Source organism: Enhydra lutris, unplaced genomic scaffold, assembly GCF_002288905.1.
Source record: "Enhydra lutris kenyoni isolate GAN:26980312 unplaced genomic scaffold, ASM228890v2 scaffoldscaffold27, whole genome shotgun sequence".
NCBI lineage: Eukaryota > Metazoa > Chordata > Mammalia > Carnivora > Mustelidae > Enhydra > Enhydra lutris.
The window spans coordinates 23677591-23688413 of NW_019154111.1; the positions used below are offsets into that span (position 1 = coordinate 23677591).

The window sequence follows — 10823 nt, forward strand, 5'->3', positions numbered from 1 at the left end:
GATCCCCAAGTCACGATCCCCAATATGGGGCTCGATCCCAGATCAGTGGGGAGTCTGCTTCTCCCTTTCCCTCTCCCCATGCTTGTGCTGTTTCTCTCTCTCTCTCTCTCTCTAAACCGAGTAAAATCTTTTAAAAAATTTGTAAGTTTTCTTGGTTTTTCTTTTCATACTATGAATTCTATGAATATAGAATTTCATTTGTAGTGTTTGCAAGTAGCTAATAGAATGCTTAGAATACATCTTGAACACTCAGAATAAAAGTTCCTTCTGCCTCCTGCTGCATAATGCTGCTATTCTTACTGGTATCTGAAGGTAGAATAGACTAAGAAGCCTGACCTAGGACTGGGCAGATGATAACCTTGCTTCTCCCAGAATTAAACCATGTGACGGAGGAAGTTCAGACTTTGTTTCACCTATCACATGCTCCACCATTTTCCTGTGAGTGTCCCTTGATTCCCCACTCAGTTTTGACTAGCCTTTTTCCTATTTGGAAAGCAGTAGCCTGATTCTTAATTGTGACACACTCTTCACTACTTGCAATGCACCCAAGCCTGTGACCTTTCAGCATATCCACCCACTTCTCCCCTCCTGTAACCTCATTGATCTACTATCCCATTAAAACTTCTAAGTCTTCTCCTTCATTATCTATTTTCTCTATTTGTGGCACAAGAGTTATCATAAAAACCTTCTTAAACTGAACTACAGTTTTTCAAATGTATAAATACAAAGGCATTTGGCTGCTTATTTATCAAATTATGAGAACTTTTAATTAGCTTTAAAAATCATCTACATTTGAATATGTACATATTGATATATGATTATTACTCATGGTTTGATTAACCATTGATACAGAAATTAAGCATGTCAAAACTATATAAATAAGTTACTCCTTATACAGTGCTATCCATAATTAAGTTTTAAAACAAGTTTAATGATGGTGTATGTATTCAGTAGACCTTCAGGTTCACCTAAAAGAACCTCTACTTAAAGACCAAAATAACACAATTTTCCTTTTTCTCCCTACTAAGATATAAGAAATCACCAAATTCTGTCACCCTAATGTCATATAGAAACTAACACTTGTGATCAGGTAAAGTTTTCTGAGGACAAAATGTGGGGAGTAGTTAGAAATATACACCATGGTACCAAGAAAGATCTCAATGCCCATGTTTCATTACTATGCCTTCTTCTAAATACTACTTTACTTCTTTTAGAGAGAAGGAGTTGCTGTCTCCATAGCCATCAATACTTTAACCCACTGAGCCACCCAGGCGCTCCATAGCCATCAATACTTAATCATCAGTGGCACTTGGAGCTACATATTTGTGCTGAGTCCATATGGGAAGTCTAGTCACCAGAAAATACACACTCATAAACAGGAAGTCTAACTGCAGTAAGAAGGTGTTTTTCTCCACACAATAGAGTTCAAAGATGTGTCATCTATGTAATCTGGAGTAAAACCCAACACCCCCATTATTGTTGAGTATCCCTCTCTTCCCTCCTACATTATGGCAACTTATGATTATAGCATTACGTTTTCTAAGCCTGTTTGAACTTGCTTATAGATACAAACGACCTGCCCTTTTCATGCATAGCTTTCAATCAGTAAGCATGTCAAGGTGGGAGGAAGAATGGCAGAAACAGTAAGAGGGAAAAAAATCAATTTTCAGAAAGCATATGGTAACAACTGAATATTTAATCTAATTAGCCTAGAAATGCCTTCCTATTTTCAGCACTCTTTGCAAGGCAGTTGCTTCATGGTACAGAATGAATTTCAATAAATGTCATATATTTAGTTTGATGGCTTATTTTTAAAATTTGTTGAACCAGGTCACTGACTCAGAATAGATTCATTCTAAGATATGACAGATGGATACTGCTACTGAATAGAAAGACTGACATTAGCTGGGAAGGTCTGGACAGAAGAAAAAGTCATTCATTTAACATTCAACAAAACATTTACTGAGTACCTACTGTGTGTTAGGATAAAATGGTAAATATTTGAACTTTATCTTTTTTAATAATAGAAAAAGGAGTGGTGCCAAAATAATTTCCTTGGGGTTAGTAAGGATTACAACTAAATACTACTTTGGGTCTTTAATAGTACTTACATTTTTCACATTGCATCAGAAAACTGCATTAGCACTCATTCAAATACTCATTCTGTTATGGTTGTGAGATTTTAGACCTAATTCAGATTTTTGAAGATGCTGTTTACTGACCCTTAGCAAAAACCAACTTCCTATTCTTCTGGAACAAAAAGGCCTTACATGGCTTCAAAGATTTCTTAGACATCAAAGAGCTTAGAGAGACATACAGTTTATGGGTAATGATTTAGGATTTAGTGAATCAAAAACACATGGATTAAATTTCCTTTAAAAGACCCTTAGGTTTAAATTTAAGAGCTAAAATGTGGGTCTAAACACACATTGGTCTTAAGAAAAGCCAAAACTTATTTTTAAAGTTTGAATTGTCTTGTGGACCCAAAACTTAGTTGGATTTTCCTTTCTCACATGATTAGACTTCAAAGGAGACAACCTGCCTTCCTTTAAACAAATTTACCCCACTTCTCTCCTTTACTGCTTTGTGAAGACTACATTACAGCTGACCCTTCAACAACACGGCTGGAACTGCATGGGTCTACTTACAGAGTACTGTAAATATATTTTCTCTTTCTTATGAATTTCTTAACATTTTTTCACTTTATTGTAAGAATACAGTATATAATACATGCAACATAATACGTGTTAACTGCCTAATTTTGTTATTGGTTAAGATTTCCATTCAACAGTAGGCTACTAGTAGTTAAATTTTGGGGGAATCAAAAGTTATATGCAGATTCAAGGGTCAACTGTATTTCAAAGGTCTCCAGCTTTAAATATTCTCCTTGATATTTTCAATAAAATATTAAAAGTTAGAAATATCCCATGGTCTTATGGAATAATTGCAATACTTTTCAGTTCCTTCAAGTCAATTCTTTTTTCTTACATACAACTTCAAAACTGGACTGGGATTTTAGATCCAACTATTGGGGAACACAGGATCACTTCAAAACAGGAAAAAGGCACTGATATTAGTATGTGTACTGTTTCATGATATATTATTATATTTGCATTTAAAACAGTAAGAAGAAATACAGTACATAATCTTCTGTTCTAACACAATGGCCTTCCAGAAGACCACTAGCCTGGGCATTTCACTGAGTTTTTAGGATTTAAGGAAATAAGTTAGTGCACAACCTGTGAGCTTTCATTCCTTTGGAAAAATAGATTGCCATACTGATCTGATGGCTTCTAAAGGGCACTTGAAACCAATGCTGTACATGCTTTGAATTTCAATGGTAGAGAAATAACAACTAGTGAAGTTCGGGCAGATCAAAACAAAACAAAAGCATGGTATTCCGAAGAGGGAGTTTATCCTGAATGAGAACATGGAAATGAAATCTATGCATAAAGTTAGGATGAACTGAGGTTTCAGAAAGTGATTGCTTCATGTTAAGAATGAAAGGATTAGCCTTTAGTTCACAAATATATATAGTTTGATAGAAAGTATATTGATTGAGAGTTTAGAAAAACAAATACGTGCCAATGGGTAATGAATTATCTCTCTCTCTCTCTCTTAACTGCTAAACTGATTTTCTAGAGGGAGAAAAACCTGAGAACTCTAGAAGATAAAATACAAGATAGAGTGGCTCTGGTACTCTTTGGCCAAGCATGCTGCTGAATTTAACAACACCTGAAGGTGACACAGGGGATCAATTGGCAGGTATAGCCATGGCTAAGGATTGCAAATAGGACCACCAGAAGCCAAATCTGGCACACACATTTTTTGTCTCTCTATCCTGCATAGTGTTTTAAAGGATGCTGAGTCAACATTTTAAAGTGGAGAGGTTTTTGCTTCTGAAAATTTGAAAGACACTACCATAGGGGCCCATGACACATACTGGGCTTCATGGCTACTCTGATGATGCCAAATGCTGGTTGCCTCCTGTTAGGTGGGGCTTTTTCTAAGCAGGCTGTTGGTCCCTAGTGAAATAGTTAGTTTCATTCATTTAGGTTACCTGCTGCAAATCTTTTTTTCCTTTCTTTTTTTCTTAATAATCTCTATGGCCCATGAACGTCTCAAACTTACAACCCTGAGATCGAGTTGCATGTTCTACTGACTGAGCCAGCCAGGCGTGCCCCCCCCCCCTTTTTTTTCTTCCCCGCTTTCAAATCTTGATACATGACATAGGCAGGGCACAAAGGGACAGGAAGAAAAGAAGAAGAAAATCCAACACAGTGGTTTAACATTGGAAAGGGAAAAGAAAGGAGAGAAAGAAAGAAGTGCACAGCAAACACAGGCTGCTTACATAGACAGCAACTGTCTCTTTTGCTGTCTCCAAATATTTGCTATGCAAGGGACTGGAGACAAAGCCTGTGGGTATTACTCTCAACAAATCCTTTTGGGCTAGGCTCACAGTGTAGAAAATAAGAAGGAAAACTGAATGGAGCAATAACCTTGATCAAGGATGGCATGCAGACATGGGACCAGGTGAATGCAGAAAAATACCATGATTTTGCTTCTTCCATATACCATAAACCGAGGGGTGTGGGTCACTGCTTCACTGCCACCTTTGAGACTGCAATAAACTATGGCAGGCACTGTCCAGGTACTTCCCATAAAAAATCAGGGACTCCAAGTAGAGCTGTGTAGGCTGTGTACTGCACAATTCCAGAGACAACAAAATGAGAATGGCACTCCCAGGAAGTACAAAGTAGAAGCCCTGCTCCAGATATCCACATAGCTCATTTTCTTATCTCCTTCAGGTTCTAGTTCAAAGGCCTGGCTCTACTACTGAATTTTTCAATTACCACTGTACCCTCTCTAATCCTTGACAGTTCTCAATTTGCTTCCTTGCAGCTCTCATCACCACTCACGAACACATTTTTATTTATGTATTTTATTTATTGTTTGCCTTCCTCAATATTGAACAGAGCATCAGAATCTTAAGAGATCTTAGACTGTTTTATTCTCTACTGCTTTGCCAGAGTGCTCAATAAATTACTCTGAATGACTAAATCCTCAATCACATTCTTAAGAGTATAGGAACCTGGCTTTCTCTAGAACTTGTGATTCTCTGACCACATTTCATAACTGCCCTGACCATATTCATAATAGTACTTTGTTGTATTAGAAGAAATACATTTTCTGGGTGCCTGGGTGGCTCAGTCATTAAGCATCAGCCTTTGGCTCAGGTCATGATCCTGGGGTCCTGGGACAGAAACCCCTCCCCACCGCCTTCGGCCTCCTGCTCACCAGGAAGCTTGCTTCTCCCTCTGCCACTCCCCCTGCTGTGTTTCCTTTCTTGCTGTCTCTCTCTGTCAAATAAATAAATAAAATCTTTAAAAGAAAAAATATTTAAATATCTTTATTCATTTTATTTAAGAGAGTGAGAGAGAGAGAGAGAACACAACCTGGGGGAGAAACAGAGGGAAAGGGAGAAACAGACTCCCCACTGAGCAAGGGAGCTTGATGTGGGGCTGGATCCCTGGACTCCAGGATCATGACCTGAGCCAGAGGCAGAAGCCTAACTGACTGAGCCACCCAGGTAACCCAGGAGAAATACATTTTCAAATTCTATGGATCATTATATAGTTTATATGACCCATACCCTCCTTTTTTTTTTTTTTTTTTAAAGATTTTATTTGTTTTTAAGTAATCTCTATACCCAACATGGAGCTGGGACTCACCAACTCAGGATCGTAAGTCACATGCTCTACCAACAGAGCCTGTGAGGAGCCCCTAAATGGCTCATAGGCTCTTAATATGAATTCTATGGGCTCTAATAGCTACACAATTAAAGAAATTAAAAACAATATGCATAACCTGCATAAATATACTTGTGCAAATTTACACAATCATAGAAGAAATATGTATTCCTGGATATGCAATTATTATTTCTTTTCCACTGAGCTCACACCTCCTGCTACAAATGCCACACATGTGATTTTTCTCTCAATTACATTTTACAGCTTATAAAAACACTTTCTTCATTTTGTCCCTTGAAAAGCAAAGGATCTGTAGTAAGATTTTACTGGATGTTTTTATTGAAACAAATCCCAAGGGGAATATACTAAACTGTTAAACACAGCTGAAGAGATATCTGAGAATGGGCTTTCTGATAGTAGGATAGATTACAAAATTACTCACAGCTCTTAATCTGATAACAAGAGCAGAATGCCTCACACATATGAATGAAGGCTTTTTCTGGTACGCTTTACCACAAAAAGAGAAAGAACAAAAAAGAGAACTGGAGAAACAGAAGGTGAGAAAAACTCTAGAGACTAGAAATGTTACATTCATCATTATCACTAACCTAAGGATCCCAAGCTATGCTTCAGCAGAAAATGCTTCAAATAGTTAACCTTTATTGATGGCTGGGCAGAGGTGCTGTTGAGATAGCATGGAGGCTAGCCTCAAACACAGTTTCCTTACCTATAGGCAGGAAAGTTTACAATATTGATATCAGCCTTGTCTATTTTGTAAGGTTGTTGTAGTAACAGAAAGAGGATATGCTCGGAAACAGCTTGAAAATTTTAAGAGGTCTTTAAGTTCCATTCTTTAGATCTAAAAAAATTTTCTATTATTTAAATGGGATGACTTCTAATATCATTTTCAGGTTGTATCCCCTTAATAATTATGGATCTTGGTTCCATTTTATATGAGTTATTTATCTGAATATCTAGATTGTAAACTCTTCAAGGGCAGAGATTTCATTTCTCCTTTTTAAAAAAATATTTCTCTAGTACCAAACACATATGATGCTGAGCATAGAGTTCTTAGCTATTTTTGGTGAGGCAAATGGGAGCCTGGCAGCAACTTAGTGCCACTTAAGAAAAGGGAATCAAAGAGATCCTAAATTGACATTAGTCAGTATATTTATCATTCATTACTAAGAGGTTACTATTTATTTTGTATTGAGCAAAGCCCATGAGAAAACTGCCCTGAGGGCTCTATGTCAAAGACACCAGTTTCAACATATACCAGAGAAGTAAAGAAGGTTAATTTCCTGGTACTTGAGTTTCTTCATATTTTCTTCCCTTAAGGCAGCACAATTAGGATATTTGGTATCCCATTAACAAGCACAGCAGTCTGAGGAAAATATTAGGGATGACGGGGAAAAGAAAGCATAGCTGGCTCTGGTGAGCCTAATGACAGCGAAGGAGAAACCATGAAATTAGAGTGGAAAAATGGGGGCACAGAAGGGTATGGAAGCAACTCTGACATAACCAAGGATGAAGTGGAAAGGGTAGAAAGATGGGAAGTGTTCTGAATGTGTACGTGTATGGAGCCCTGTACTTTTCATGGGTGTGTCACCATAGGCACTGGTGCAGTCACCTAGAGAAAGTTGTGTGTTTTCAAAGGAATAACCTTTTGAGTTATTCACTTTGTTTTGAGATGACCACATTTGAGAAAAAGTTTATTTGAGGCTATTATATATATCTGTAAAAGGAAAAAGTTGGACTATTATTTTGAATTTTTTTTTAACCAACAACTAAGAAAATTGACTTTTGAACTGTATTTCTTAGTCTAACCCACATCAAGACAAATTTTAAAAATATTGAGATTACAGTGGGACATATGCTTGTACAGTCTTAAGGAATTTATTTGTATTTCTCCTGCTTAGAAATGTGTCATTTTCCTTTTATTATAGTATTAAAAGTCACAAAAATATTATCAGCTTTCATACTGACTTGTGTTTAATCCTGTATGTCTTTATCATTCAGATAAAACTCACATATTAATTCTGAAGGCATGGAGTACACATCTAATGTAAACATTTACTGTGATATATAAAGAACAAAGCAATCTTTCAAAAACAGTACTCAGCAGATCATCTTCTACATGCTATGAAGTCCATTATGTTAAAATCAAAATATATTTAGGTTTATAATTTTAGGCTTATGCACAGTTAAGATTGAAACCTGAACAGATTTTCTAAAACACCAGTATATTTTATAGGTACTCACACACATTTTTGGTACTACAAAAATTTCTTAGGAGTAATAGAAGTGTTACGGGTATTTTTCAGCAGTTCAAAAAGCATAAACACTGAATACATCACAGACTTGCAGTATATGATTGGAACCAAAGCACCTCACTTCTGTTCTATTATGGAAGTTTACATATTAAAACAAAGCCCAATAAGCTTAGAGATAGAAAGGAAAGCTATATACATGTAAATTATCTAAGCACCACTTAACAGTTTACATAAAAACACAATTTATGTCCCTGTAGCACAGAGAAACATGATGTACAACATTTTCAGATCATCTTCATGCAGAAAAAATGCATTAGTCAGCTATAATACTTCAGCTATAAAGGAAAATAATATTTTTCTGGATCTATTTGCATGACAATGTCCATGTGTCTGGCTGATGAAAACGACAGAAAAAACCTCCACCCAACTCTACAAAATGTGAACAGTGTTCTTAAAATTCAGGAGAGGTTCCACACAGTCTATATTCTCTCTAATGTCAGTTTTTACAACCTCTCATATTCATTGACCATCTTAACTTGGCAATTATAGTATCCTGGTTATTTTGCCCAAGAGAGTTGACAATATTTCAATCTGCCCCAGAGCTCCTCTGAACATTAAACTGTGATAAGGTAAAAAACACTGGGCAACTATTCGTGGATGAACAACCACTGGAAATCTCTCCAAATGCCAAATTAGTAAATGGCTCTTAAAACATAAAAGGTATGAAATGGGAAACCACACTTTAGAGTAAATCCTGTATTGGCAATATAGGTGAAAATACTTTCTTTCACTGGTGATTAAATTATTGGGTCAATACCTGTACTAGCTAGACCGACCGACCTCTGGTTATAATCTAGTTCACCTAATAAGATAGATGTCCTTCCCGCAGCCCCAGCGAAGAGATAAGGTAAGATTGAAAATGATGGATCACAAGCCCTGTGTATTTGCCAGAAATGTAAAATTCAGACCTTCACGAAAACACCTGCCTCTTGTTAAGATCCTCACGTATTACAGATAAAGCGGGTTTGGAACAAGGAAACCCATGGGGCTCGAATCTTGCCTGCCGCATCACCCTAGAGCAGGGTGACCAAATCCCTTTTCTAAGGGCTGAGTCAGATCACAGTCTCAAAACATGCCCGGCCATAACAGTCGTACATCACCCCTTACTCCAATGCCCCTCTCTCTCCTGAGTCCTACAGGTGGCCGTCAGCAGCAAACCCCTAAAAAGAAAAGCCCCACTCTAGTTTACACCTCTCCCCGGGCACATCCCTTCAGTTTCTGAAGCCCCTAACTCGCTCACCTCCTTAGTCGTGCCCTCTGAATGGCTCTCAGGTCCCTCTGGGGAACAAAGAGCAGAACGCTGGGGCCGAAGGGTGGGGTGCGGGGTCCGAAGCGTGGGGTGCGGGGTCCGAAGCAAGCTGTAGCTTTACCTTGCGGTGTCCGAGAACCGCGAAGTCAGTCGCGCAGAGACCACCCGCGTACTCCGCGCCTCGCTGCCGCAAGTCAGCTGTCGCCCCACATCTGGCTCGCGCCCTCCACTGGGTTCCGCATCTGGTCACAAAGCGCTCGGGGCGCTCTGGGCGGCGAGAGCGTCCGGGTCACCTGCGGCGGGGCCGAGCCAAGTGCCGGGTCCTTCAGCCGGCCGCGCTCCCTCCGCCCCTTCTCACCCGCGCGCTACCCGGCGGGTGACTCAGCCGGGCATCGGCGCGCGCGGCCCGCGGCCGCCCCGGGCGCGTCCAGGCGGGAAGCACCGCCAGGAGACCCGACCGAGGAGCTCTCCCGCCTGCCCGCCCCAGCACGTGTCCGTCTGTCTCGCGCGGGGTGGTTCGCCTAGTCCGCCGGTCCTAGGACCGCTGAGGTGGGGACTGGCACCACCCAGAGGGGGAAATCGGCCCCCGCCCTTCCTGCCGCCCGCGAGCAGCGCCAGTCCGCGCGGGGGTCGCGTTTCCTCCCGCCCCTCCCCCGCCCCGCCAAGGTGAAACTTTCTAGGTGGAGAAGTTTTCTCGCCCTGTCTGCGCGCTCTCAACTCCCCCAGCCGGGGCAGTTTGAAGTTAACACAGCGGGAGATAAGCGAGTCCGAGTCTCCCCCTCCTGGTGCTCGCGCGGCGAGCGTCAGCAGGCGCGCAGGACGCCAGGGGCGCCTATTCCGCGCACACTCCGCACACCCCCGCGCGCTGCCAGAGGGAAGAGCGCGACGCCCAGTTCCCAGTCTCTCCCACCGCTGACTTAGCTGATGGGCACCGGAGCAGGGTAGAAAGAGTTGGACACCACAGAGACAAGGAATTCATTGTCAGAGATGGAGGTAGGAGTGGATGGAGAATTGTCCCAATGATTTCATTATGCCACCATTATCCCCTCCTATAATAACTCAGATTTCTGGGAGGAAGAACAACACAGGAGTTTAGCCCTGAGGAAACCTCAGCTTCTTTCACTTTTTTTTTTTTTTTAAATAGCGGAAACAGGCTGATTAAATAACTAGGCAAACAGCAATGAACAAACAAAACAGAACAAAAGTTTAATTCTTGAGTGTTGAGATCCCATGATTAAAAAAAAAAAAAGGTTGTGGGGGCCTGGTGAATTGTATTGGGATTGTGTCAGAATAACTTTTTTATACTTCACATGTCTGACTATTAAAATTGACATTAACCTTTGAGAGAAAATTAACTCTCAAAGGTGACAGAACCTAAGGAACAGCACTGCCTGTTAGGTCTTAACATTCTCCTTTCTGACTTGCATAAGGGCTTGTCAGACAATTATCTGTTATTGAGTCATGGGACAAAACAACACTTACTGTGCAAGT

General features: G+C 40.1%; 1 protein-coding gene across 1 annotated transcript in view; it reads right to left on the minus strand.

The window, feature by feature from the left end:
* LOC111151956 (MET proto-oncogene, receptor tyrosine kinase) overlaps positions 1 to 9614 on the minus strand; it is a 114940-nt gene extending 105326 nt beyond the window's left edge. Inside the window, exon 1 of the mRNA XM_022510200.1 lies at positions 9454 to 9614. The gene's annotated coding sequence lies outside the window, so the exon portion shown is untranslated. The remainder of the gene's footprint in view (positions 1 to 9453) is intronic.
* Between the last annotated feature and the right edge of the window lie 1209 nt (positions 9615 to 10823).